Consider the following 10,785-nt stretch of genomic DNA (forward strand, 5'->3'; position numbering starts at 1 on the left):
GCAAGGAGCGTTTCCTTTTAGCATGATCCACGTGATTCTCTGGTGATTATTATTCATGACTCACCTAATATATATATATATATATATATATATATATATATATATATATATATATACATACAGTTATATATAAACACATACATATGTACATATACATACACACACACACACACACACACACACACACACACATATATATATATGTATACATATACATATATATACACACGTATATATATGTATACATACACACGCACCCACACACACATATACTGACACAAGAAGATCTCGATATCACCAAAGGCATCTTCATCAGGCAAACGTTCATTTTGATTTGGTGCCATTTCTATACGCCATCACCACCACTACCACTGCGATGGACATTCTCAGCAAAGTCGCCATCTTCTTTGTCGTCATTGATCTCTTCATCTACATCATCATCACCATTATCTTCACCAACTGCACCAAATAGAAGAAGTATATCAATTGTACATTTGATGGCCTAATGAGGAAATTTGATCATTTCAAACTGTTCAATTGTTCTGTATACTGTAACAGCCTTAATTCAAATTAAATGCACGACGTGCATGCAGAGTCTCTTCAATTTGGCGGATTCGTCTTCGGATTCGCATTCATATATATGTAATTGTTTTACTATTGCTGTTTTGATATCGTTGGTTTCCGTTTTTCATAAATGCCGTTTTTTTTTTTTGCAGAAGCATTGCAGGTCAAGTTTGATGGTAGATGTAATTCGATATCTATTTTAAATCTAACAAGCGCCGTCTGGATGGCTTTGTTAAAAGAACGATAATGCATGTTCTAAGAATGCAAATTAAGTTGTTTCACCATGCCGCATGAGCAGAAATCTCTCCCTTGCCTCCTTCAACTCTGAATACGAAGAGAAAATGCCATGGGCGATGTTATTTCTCTTCTGATTATAACATAGAATTATTGTTAAATGATGTTAAATTATGACAGTAATCCTTTTCAAACGACTCGTGCCATTCGATGACCTCTGGTGCACTTCACTTTTAATCATATATGGCCATTATTTTTTCCAGTTCCCTCACGCTCGTTCGCTTGTGTTCATCTACGAAAATTGAGGATAAGCATTTGAAAGATATAATACTGAAATCTTCTCATTCAGAAGAAAATGTTTTTTCTAGAGTACTTTTTGGAAACGAAGTCTTTATGGTAATAACAAATTTTCTAAAAAGTTACGCTAAATTATTGATGGCAGAAGTCCTGATATAACCGAGGAAGACAGAAAGAACAAACAGTGTAAAGTCATTGTTTTGAAGTCATGGTGGTGGTGGTGGTGGTGGTTTTGGTGGTGATGGTGGTGGTGGTGGTGGTGATGATGATGATGATGATGATGATGAGGAGGAGGAGGAGGAGGAGGAGGAGGAGGAGGATAAAGCATCTCTCCATGCACAAAGAGGTGATAAAATACAAAACAGACACAAACACCGCTCATACAATAACCTCAGATAGGAGAAATGATGAGATAGAAAGAACAGCATGAAAACTGAATTACAAACCGTACTAAAAATGAAATGGAGAGAAAAATCACTCCATGATCAATGCCCTGCAAAGCTTGATGGAGAAGTAATGACCCGAAGTTATGGCTCAAAAGTCTGGCCTAAAAGTTGAAGCGGAATTACTGATTCTAGCTGCAGAAGAATGCCTGGCTACAAACAAATAGAAAAGGAAAATAAAAAAACAGGCCTTAACACCAAATGCAGAATGTGCAACCAGAAAAATGTGACACTTGCCCACATCATCTATGATTGTCCACTCCATGCCAAATAGGAATAAATATATACAGAAACGACTGAGTAAGAAGTTATAGCTCAAAAACTGACATTAAATTGTATAAACACCTGCCAAACAGGTACAAGACACGGTAAAGGACCAAGCCACAACCATCTGGGATACGCCTGTTCAGACTAACAATGAAATGAATGCTAATCACCCAGACATAATAATCAAGGATTGGATAAAAAAACGCCTGTTCACTGATAGACATTGCCGTCCCTTCTGACAAAACATTTGGCCAAAAGAAGTGGAGAAATTGTCAAAGTACAAAGGCTCGAAATTGAAGTATTCGAGATCTTGGGCATGAAGGTGAATATAATACCGGTAATTATTGGAGTTTTGGGCACGAAAAAATTATGAACAAAAACGTAGAAGCTGGATGCTCAGCACTGCACCACTATCCAAAAATCATCCCTACTAGGAACAACTCATATACCACTCAAGACATTAACAATTCAATGATTCAATACTAATAATAATCCACAGACTCAATTCACACTATATAGCAAATATCCAATAAAATAAACAACTACCAACAGGCTGTGATCGGTTACCAGCAACGGAGAAGCGTTCCAATCAGAGGAAATGTTGGCCTGCTCGCCGTGCCAGTGGGGTACCATCATTTGAAACATAAAATGGCGCAAAGCGCATTGTGACAAGCAATGTATAACAACCTCAGATAGACTGGCCGATCTGTTGATCACGTGATTATTATCATTATTATTATTGTTGTTGTTGTTGTTGTTATTATTATTATTATTATCATTGTTCAGTAGTTTTATTTTTATAACGTGCTTTCACTTCATTACCGAGCGCAGCTCTGTGCTCCTTGGGTGTGTGCTGTGGTTTGCTGTGGTGCTCTTATGTTTACTGTATTGAAAGTGTTTTGCGTAGGATGTGTGCAGTGCCCAGTAGTGCAATTTTCTGTATGTTATATATATTTGTAAGTCCTGGGGTTTTTGTTATGTATTTGTCTGAATATTTTTTTTATTATACCTAAGGCACCTACTATGATAGGAATTGTTTCTGTTTTTAGATTCCACATTCGAGTTATCTCTATTTCCAGGTCTTTGTATTTTGAAAGTTTTTCCATTTCTTTTAGAGAAACGTTGTCATCTGCTGGTATTGATACATCAATTAGAAAGCATTTTTTCTTCATGATCTTTTACAACTATATCTGGTCTATTTGCCTTATTTTCTCTATCTGTGTGTATTGGCATATCCCATAGTATGGTTGCTTTCTCGTTTTCTGTGACCTATTCTGGCGTGTGTTTATACCATCTTTTTTCTGTTGTTATTCCATAGTGTTGGCATAGCTTCCAGTGTATATAGGTCCCAGCTCTATCGTGTCTGTGAATATATTCCTTCTTAGCCAGGACTGGGCAGCCAGAGATAATATGATTTATTGTTTCTTGTCGATCTCCACATATTCTACAGTTACTTGTTATATTTCTTTTCATTATGTGTTTTTGGTAATTTCTGGTGGGGAGGCTCTGGTCTTGTGCAGCAATTAAAAATCCTTAAGTCAGAGACTGAAGGATTGAGTCCTGAGCCTCTCAGCCATTGCTGGGATTTTTATCTGTCTATTTCTTTCGCATCTAGTTTAGCCCAGTATTTACCATGTAGGGGCTTTTCTTGCCATCGTTTTATCATGGTCCGTTGCTGTTCTAGTTATTATTATTATTATTATTATTATTATTATTATTATTATTATTATTATTATTATTATTATTATTATTGTTGTTGTTGTTGTTGTTATCATGACAACGTTTCATGTGAGGGTAGAATATCTTCTTGAAATATATTGAATCATCGGGTTGTAAATAATATCATAGATCCTGTATCAGCTCATATAGAGAGCATATTGTTTATAGTTCCCACATTTATATACACCCACATATGACGAGACTGAACAGGCAATTCTTGTACCATGCGATCATCCACTGCGTATCGTAAACAGCTTCAGAACATTCTGAAAGAGACAAAAGCGTGTGTATGCTTCGCAGTTAATTTCAAAAAAGTTGTTTTGAATTAAAATGAATGCAAACGCTGCTGCAAGCAAGAAAATAGGAAGTTCCACGCAGAGATAATAAATGTTTCCAGTTATTATTTCTTCTCTGTATATTTTTAGTGATAGAAAATGCAGTTTAAGAACAAATATATTCTTGCTGAACTATAGAGTCATTCATATACAAAAGTTAATATAAATCTCTTTTAAAACTCTAAATATATGTTTCAACTCAAGCAATTTAACATTAATGCCAGTAGTGAATGCTTTTATTTTGCTTATAGTTTTTCTTTTTAATTTGAAAAAGATGAATAAGTTTAATAGATGCAGTGGCATAAATACAGAACTAGAGATTTTTAAAATCTCATGATAATGTTTAATAAATGGTTTCAAAACTTAAGTGTAAGGGAAATATTTCGAAAATATTCTTTATGAGAATGTTCTCTCGAATTTGTATAGAATGATCAACAGTAACAAGGATACAGACAAACGACTTCATAAAGGAACTGAAATACATTTGGAAAAGACCAGGAATACAGCATTAACCGGAACATTATTTTGTTGGTTGATCGTTTAACTCTTTGAAACATATCACTTAGGTTTTCATTATTTCTGCTCTTGAAAATTTAAACTTCATTCTCCAAAACAGTAGCCATCTTGCAACAGATTTTCTTTTCTACTCAAAGCACAATGCCCGAAATAATTGGGGAGGGAGGCCAGTCAATTAGATCGACCCCTGCACGCATCTGGTACTTAATTTTATCGACACGGAAAAAGATGAAAGGCAAGTCGACATCGACGGAATTTGAACTCAGAACGTAAAGAGAGACGAAATACCGCTAAGCATTTCGTCCGGTGCGCTAACGTATTCGCCAGCTCCCCGCCTTTCTTACAACACATTTTGGACACTCCATTTTAATTCTTTTAAACCTTGTGTACGCTTAAGAGGGCACAATTTCATTTGACTATATCCCTGGAAGACGTAAAAGCTGGGTGGTTTACGATTTTGTGTTTACCGTAAGATGTAGCCACCCCTATTTGCATTTTCCAGACGTATAATAAAATGAAATGAAGTTCGCTGAAGCGTACCCGACGAACGAAAGGTTTAAATCTGAGGTCTACTATATTAACTACCAGAAATTCTGCCTGCTTGCAGCAAAAACAATTAAGGCTTACACAGCTGAAGAATCTATGCATAAGTCATATGGAGATGTTAAATAGCAAATTCATATCGAGATTGTCTTGGGCCTAAGATCATTCCTCGTTTGGTTTAGCATACAATGAGAATCGCTAGCTGGAAAAGACTTTTAGACACAAACAAGCAGTTAGATAGATAGATAGATAGATAGATAGATAGATAGATAGATAGATAGATAGATAGATAGTTATAATGATACATATATATTAGGCAATCAGACTCAGGCAGTAGCACATATAAATAAATTTTAAAATGACATATTGTCTCAAACGTTCTGCTTAACAATTTCAAATAGATGAAATTAATTAGTTATACAGTGTCTATCTAAAATGAAAACGCATATATTATATGCGATATCTCTAGACACAAATACACACATCACACGCACACAAACACATACACACACAAATATTCATATGCATGCATATGCACACAGAGTTAAATATATATATATATATGTGTGTGTGTGTGTGTGTATATATATATATATATATATATATATATATATATACACATACATTCATATACATATACACTCCTCTGTATATGTATATATATATATATATATATATATATATATATATATATATATATATATATATATATATATATATATATATATATATGTGTGTGTGTGTGTGTGTGTGTGTATGTGTGTGTGTGTGTGTGTGTGTGTGTGTGTGTGTGTGCTTGTGAGTGCGTGTATGTTAGTATGAATTTGTGTAAATTGTTCATGCAAGCATACATATGTGTATGTCTGTGCTTTATCAATTAGAATATATGCCGCCTCCCCATTTCCCTCAAAATGTAAACCGTTATCAAAGGAAAAGAACTGATTTGAAAATCATATTAAATTACTTGAAATTACAAACCAATGTATGTGTTTATATGCTAATGTGAGATTATGAGCGATGGTTATCTATTATATTTGCACGTGCATGTCGACATACAGATATATGAATACTTACATAAATTTAAGGACATGTCTTTGTATTCATAATTCATTTCCCATGCTAATTCGTTGTAACAATTGAAGTATATATTTTGTATTGTTTGTTGTGAGCGATTTATTATAAAATACGACCACATGTGATCAACATACATTATATTTTATTATTACACGCAGAAAATTATCGTCGTATGCTTACATATACATATATACATACATATATATATATACATATTCATGTATATGCTTACACACACACATATAAATTATATATATTATATATATATATAGTTATATATGTATATACATTGATATACATATATGTATATATATATGTATATATATATATATATATATATATATATATATATATATATATATATATATATATATATATATATATATATATATATATATATATATATATATATATATAAATATGCAAGTTTATATGTATGCGTGTACATTTGTATGGGTGTGATGGTGTGAGAATGTTTCTATTCACATATCATTTGCAATCCAAAGACTTTAGGAATAATTAATGAACGATCTATATAATTTATTGCAATGTACTTTTATATACAACTGCATATGACCAACTTTCCTTTTAAATGGAGATCTCTCGTTGATTTACATCGTGTATGTGTATGTATGCATACATTTATATATATACGTGTGTGCCCGGGTGCGTGTGCGTATGTGTGTGTGTGCCATTTGTCTGTGCCTGTGCCTGCGTGAGTATCAGTTTCTATGTTTGTATGTTTACATATTCATATGTAGACAGTTTACTTATATTTATGAATATATGACGAGCGTTGTGTATAGATGTGTTTGTATTTTTCTTCTTCCATTCTATTTCGTGACTAAATGTGAATTCAACGACCGAAGGAAAAATTTAATAATTATGAACACTGTGTCTCTTGCTATATCTAATTTTTCCGTAATTGCGTTTTATGTGTTTTTGAAACATTTATTTGACAAAATATAATGCAACTGTTATTAACATAAAAGCCGTTGTAAATTATAAACAAAAAAACTACTCATATCGATAGATGTACTTTATTTTCAGAAATCTGAGATGAAATATCAAATTCCATATTATGTCTCTAGATTTATAGAAAAATGTAAAATATACAAATATGCATCGCAATTGGTGGATAAGTAAAGATATATTTTCTCTGAAAATTTATAGGTGTATGGTTGCATAGATGTGTGCATGTGAAGTGTGCACAAGCTGTGCTGAAGAGTATAACTAGACAATGCATATATATATATATATATATATATATATATATATATATATATATATATATATATATATATATATATATATATGTGTGTGTGTGTGTGTGTGTGTGTGTGTTGGAAGGGCGGCAGAAAAGTTCCTGGCTGTAAGAGAATCCCGAAAGGCCTGGAAGGAGGTCCAATATTCCGAGTTCTTTTATAGGGTTTAGAAAACCTGAAGGACCACTGCAATAAGTGTGTAAATCTGAGACGGGAATATATTAAATAAAATCATAATTAACTGATCTTTCTGTATTTTCTCTTACCCATGAGAGGATCTTTTTATCACTTTCTCTTATGTATGTATATTATAATATGAGACCATACTTATCTGATCATAGTACAACCTCACATTTTCTTAGAAATTCCTGGCCTGGCATGAAGCAACCTGGCAACAATCTTTGGCAAACTGTGTTTAATAATTTATTATTTGGTTTTCAAATTGTAGACAGTATGTTTTAATGGAACAGGGTGTTATATTTCTGATACATAGCTATTCATTGGACATTTTAAAATAGTATGTGGCAAACTGTCTATTTCTGTGGTACCTAGACATCATGATACGAAGTCTGATCAGTAAGTATTTGGACTGTTGCCATACTAACGAAGCTAAACCATGTAGAGTGACGCCGCTTGGTAAAGACTGATCTTAAGCACTGATGCGCATATGCATTAAATCTTAACGTTCAAGGCCACTTTCGCTGTTTACAGAAGTCCTTAGATGGAACATGTGTAGCGCGTGGTCGACGCATTGACTATGACAGGAAATTTATCATGGCGATATGAGGTCAGAGACCTACGCAAATTTGAAAAAAATAATGACTATGGAGAGGTGTGTATCAGCCACTCAGAAGTGTACGAGTGGTTTAGACGTTCCCAGGTTGGCCTAAAGAATGTCGACATGTGAAAATCGTCGAGTCTGCACAACTCTTCCACCTTAATTTTTTCGGTCATTCCTTTCTCTATCAACTTATCTATTTACAATATTCTCAAGTACTTACAGCCCGTCTCTTCTATCTGCCACATAACATCCCCGACAGTATCGCCAGCCCGTCCATACATTGGGTTTTGACTCTTTTCAAGACTAACACGCCACACTTTATTATTATTTATATTATCATTGCTGCTGCTGCTGCTACTACTACTACTACTACTACTACTACTACTACTACTACTACTACTACTACTACTACTACTACTATTATTATTATTATTATTATTATTATTATTATTATTATTATTATGCTTACAGTCTATAGTTCTTAAGTACATTTATTTATTCAGATATTTAGATGACCCTTCCTCTTCCCTTTCCACTGCCCTTAAACTACTCTACTAATCCCTTTTAATCCCTTTTCTGATACCCTTTCCCCTCTTATGTATCCTCTTTCTCTCCCTTTCCATTTTTCTCCGTATAAATATTCAATTCCTTCGTGCCATGTCGTCTCCTCATGTAGTAGGCGTTACAAACTTCTTGACCATGCTTAGTAGGTTAATCCCATCAATGTGATCATATTTGATATGTCTAATCTAACGAAGATTTTGATTAAAAGTCGAATTTCCTTTCAATCTATTATCGGAAACGCACAATATTTAACATATACAACATATCATTCCTTGGTTTGACTACATTATTAGACGTTATATGCCTCTATGCTAGCACACGCTACACATATATGCGCACGTGTGTGTGTATGCGATTTTCATTTTGAATCTGTTTGTCGCTCCGCATCACTTGACAACTGGTGTTGCTTTGTTAATTTCTCCGTAAGGTAGCGGGTCGACAAAAGTGATCGATAGAAAAGTATCAGACTTTTAAAAAGAATTTGTACTGTGGTCGAGTTTGCATATTTCATATTTGAAGAGTGTGCACCAGCGTGTCTGCGTTCAATGATTCAATGACCAAAACAAACAAAAGATTTTTAAAATGCGAACCTTTTCTGTTGCTAAATGCAGAGGCAATCACACACAAGTACACACACATACACGTTTAATAAGTTTGCAAATATATAGATACATATAACCTTTATGCAGACGCAGAAATATGCCTGAAGGCGGCCAGCTGGCAGAAACGTTAGCACGCCGGGCGAAATGCTTAGTGGTATTTCGTCTGCCGTTACGATCTGAGTTCAAATTCCGCTGAGGTCGACTTTATCTTTCATCATTTTGGGGTCGATAAATTAAGTACCAGTTACGCACTGGAGTCGATGTAATCGAATTAAGCCCTTTGTCTGTCCTTGTTTGTCCCCCCCTCTATGTTTAGCCCCTTGTGGGCAAGAAGGAAATAAGAAATATGACTGAAATGTCTCCACACAGAAATAGAAGACGCATCACAACACCTTCAACCTCATTTGCCATCATGTACAGAGTATATCGGAAATAAAAATCAACAGACATTCCTTCTTACATATCAACTGTCCTGTTTCACATCTTTCATTTCCTTTTCTGAAATTTGCTATTCAAATCTTCAACATCACTGTCACCGTCAACATTCCCATCGTCATCATTAACATTATTCTTATTATCGTTGCATATAATTATAATTACCATCTTAATGTTCACAGGTGCCAACGCCATCATCACCATCATTGTCATTGTCGACAACATTTTTTCCACCGGCTGCTCCTCATGCTCCTCTGCTCATTCTGCTACTCCTCTCCCTTCTAATTCTTCTCCTCCTCCTCCTTCTCCTCCTCATTATCCTTATTTTCAACGGCATTCTAGATAACGATACTCCCAACATCACTGTCCTTATTCGTTGTCGCGATAGTCACAATAATCGACATATTTCTATTTGTACTATATTTATTTCCTAACTATATTTTCATTGATCTTTCATTAACCAACAGAATGTTTTATTTTCAAAAATTCAATCAATTCCGTATTTTTAGAATATTTGGTTTTAATTTAAATATTTGATGGGATATATAAATGTTTATACACATATATACATATACTCATATACATATGTCAGTCTCTGTCTGAATGTGTGTGTGTGTCTCTCTCTCTCCCTCTCTCTCCCTCTCTCTCCCTCTCTCTCCCTCTCTCTCTCTCTCTCTCTCTCTCTCTCTATATATATATATATATATATATATATATATACATATACATATATACACTCGCATATATTTATACGTATATATGTAAGAATACATATATATACTTATATATACAACCATATATACATATATCTAGTGGTATGTATATATATGTATATATGTATATATATATATATATATACATATATATATATATATATATATATATATATATATATATATATATATATATATATATATATATATATATATATATATATATATATATACACATATATATACATATATATATATATATGTATATATATGTATATATATATATATATATATATATATATATATATATATATATATATATATATATATATATATATATATATATATATATATATATATATATATATTTATAGCACGCAGAAACAAATTTGTTAATATGCATGTACAATGCATATAAATTATAGACACATGC

The sequence above is a fragment of the Octopus bimaculoides genome, chromosome 3 (genome assembly GCF_046866305.1).
Source record: "Octopus bimaculoides isolate indiv1 chromosome 3, ASM4686630v1, whole genome shotgun sequence".
NCBI classification, from domain to species: Eukaryota; Metazoa; Mollusca; class Cephalopoda; order Octopoda; family Octopodidae; genus Octopus; species Octopus bimaculoides.